Here is a 3,515-nt window from a genome sequence, read left to right on the forward strand (position 1 = left end):
CAGAGCCACCAGTCCCAGCCTTCCCCAAACTGCAAGCACAGGCCACGTCAGTGCCGGATTTCGGACCAATCCTCAGCCAGTTGGCCCTGCCGCGTGACTACGGGAAACCAATAAGACCGCATGGGGGGGAGGGGGCGGAACTAGCAGGAAGTGGTACTGAGCTTAGTTGGCTGGAGGGTGTCTCAAGTGTGGCAGGGTTGTGGTTCTTCCGCCCCGCCCCTTCCCCGAGAGTGTGAAGTACTATATTCATCTCTGATCTCTGACACAAGGTGCTCTTGTGACCTGGAGTTAACAGAGTTATAGAATGCATGTGATGGTGTAAAAAAAAAAAATGCCCGAATACATAAAAATCTATTTTCTTTACACCCAGCACATCCTGTAACCCCTCCCTACTCTAGAGATACTTTTCAATGACCTCCTGTGCCTGGAGGGGAAAAAAAATAAAATCATGCATTTAGCACAACTTTTTTTTTAATTCAAGGATATTTTTTCTCCAATTACACTTAATAGTAATTTTCAACATGCGTTTTTTCCGAAATTATAAGATCCAAATTCTCTTCCTCCCTTTGGGAGACGGTAAACAATTTGATCTGGGTTATATATTTATTATTATGCAAAACTTCCATATTGGTTACTGTCTTAAGAGAATACTCACATGAAACCAAAATCCTAAAATAAAACCATAAGTAAACTAATGTAAAAGATACTATACTTTGATCTGCATTCTGACTCTCAACTGTTCTTTCTCTGGAGGTGGATAGCATTCTTTGTCAGAATTGTCCTAAATTCTTGTATTGCAGAGAGTAGCTAAGTCTTTCACAGTTGATAATATTGCAATTACAATGCATTACAGTAGTCTCCCCATTCTGCTTATTTAGTTCTGCATCAAGAATTACTCTTTATATTGTATTGTACAGTTATTTTTAAGTGTCTGCCAAGTTAGAAAGTGAGCCCCTTGAAGGTAAGGAACATAGAATTTATATGTTGTTTCTCCCTTTGGAAAAAGGGCACTTTGAGAACAGGGGTGTTTCTCTTTTCCTTTTTTTATCACCAGTACTTAGCAGGGCCTCTGGTACACAGGAAGAGCTTAATAAATGTTTGTTGACTGATTCTTTATTCTACAAATTATATGCATCTAGTCCAGGGGTTTTTCCATCTTTTTTGTGTCATGAACCCTTTGGCTATCTGGTGAAAACTCTGGAACATTTCTGAAAATAGTTTTTTTAAAACCACATAAGATTACAAAGGAAACCAATCATATTGAAAAAGTTTTGTGTGCACATATTATATGTAACATACACATATGTTATTATATACTAAATAATACATGGTACATATGATATGATACATATTCTAGAATATGGCATATGTAATCAACATATATGCATATATATATTCAAAATAACATAAAATATATATTTAAAAATATTTTTGTGTCTCTAGTTTAAAATCCCCCAATCTCTAATACAACTCTTTCATTTTTACATGGAAGCCCAAGGAAACAGAAAGATTTACCTGAGGTCATATAGGTAATAGATGACAAAATCAGGATTCAAATCCAGATCTGACTTCAGAAACACTGCTCTTTTTTCATCATACCTGTCCTTTCTGCCTTAGCATGTAGGGGCAACTTTCCTGGCCATTAGACTTTGCAAACTTAATTGAAGTTGATGTTCTATGTTTATTTGCTATGTCTATTGCCATTACCCTAGTGAACCTTTCTTGCATTCCATTTTGAGAATTTGGGTCACTTCTAGGTTCCAAAGGAAGTTTTTACTTAATATGATAAGAAGAAACATTCTTCTTATCAAGTTAAGTTTGTGTTCTCTTTATCTGGGTGTGCTTTGCTTTTTGCAACCAACCTATGATTTCATTAGAATAAATTGAAATGGAAATCCTGGCAAGGTCACTCCTTCTACTAATGCCATTCAGCTACTGCTCTGCAACTTGGAGAGTAAATTTTCATATAAATGTAATCCTAAGCCAAAAATCTATTGATTTCTCTCCTTATTAGTGGAGATCAATGCTCCAACTTTATATCAGGGATGGGTCAAGTGGACAAGACAGGATTGATGAGAATGGAAGAGAATGGACTTTGGCACTTTGGGAATTCAGTTACATAATGTCTCCAAATATGGTAATTTCTTCAACAGACATCAAACTTAAAAAAAATTATTTGTATTTTCTATTGTGTATTATAGGAGGTGAATGTTTAATAAATGCTTGCTGATAGGGCTCTGATTTTGAAGTCAAGAACACTCAGGATTATAAGGGTTAAATTTGGAGTTTTGACAAAATAAAAGAGCAGCTCTTAATAATTTAAGTTTTAATGAAAATATAGTAGTTATAAATTAATATTATCCCTTTAAGCCAGAGAAAAGAAAACTTCTAGCAGATTTTAACAATTGACAATTTAGTTTAATTAAAATAGAGATAGTAAAAGAATATAGTAAAATGAATATAATAAAGGAGAGAAATATAGGAAAGAGGTTGAAAAAGAAAATTTCCTAATGTCTATACTAGTTATCCTATAACTACCTATAATTACCACCTAAAACTGCTTATATCTACCTATAACTAACAACCACCCCACAAAGTTCCAGCCCAATCAGTGTTTAATCCCATTCTAACAAGGTCTGTCAACAAAGACCAGCCACCTTCCAAAATGTTCAAGAAAGAAAAAAAACCTAACAGCTCAAACCAAAAGCCCAAAACCCCTCTCAGTAAGCTCAGGCCTGCCTTTATATTCCAGCAACTAAACGCCAACCACCAACTCAACTCACTCCCAGAAGCCAACTTCCCCACAACTGCTAGCCCTAACTGTCAGCAACTGACCCCACCCAACAACTCAGGCTGGTCCCCTTTTAAATCCTTTTACTACCTCTACTACCTCACTTCCTATCTCTATGGTTCTTCCTTCCTGTTTTTATGCTTTCTACTTCCTGTCACTGTGGACTGGTTAATCCCTACACATCTCTATGGTAAGAGGACCTCCAGGTCCCCCATTAAATTAAAAAAGGAATAAAGAATTCCTTTTTACAGGATCAAATCCTACCTCAAATATCTAGGAGTTGTATTACCCTTCAGCTCTTTCAACTTGACTTCTTTATCTGTAAAACTGGGAAATCAAAGGTAATGACCTGAAAACAAGTACTTGCCTTACATTGTTGTGAAAATCAAGTGAAATAATACTGTTATTATTATTATTATAAAATACACAGGAACTTTATGGACACAATTATAAAATACTCTTCACATGAATAAAGACATATCTAGCTAAATGAGGAAATATGAATTGGTCATTGGTAGGCCAAGTCAAAATAATAAAAAAAATACCATCTAAATTAATTTATTCAATGCCAGAACAATCAAACCACTAAATAATTATGTATAAAGTTAGAAAAATAACAACAAAATCCATCTAGAGGAACAAAATGTCAATAATATTCAGGAAATCAATAAAAAATGCAAAAGAAGGAGGCCTAGCAGTACTAGATTTCAAGCTATATTACAAA

Source organism: Gracilinanus agilis, chromosome 1 (assembly GCF_016433145.1).
Source record: "Gracilinanus agilis isolate LMUSP501 chromosome 1, AgileGrace, whole genome shotgun sequence".
NCBI classification, from domain to species: Eukaryota; Metazoa; Chordata; class Mammalia; order Didelphimorphia; family Didelphidae; genus Gracilinanus; species Gracilinanus agilis.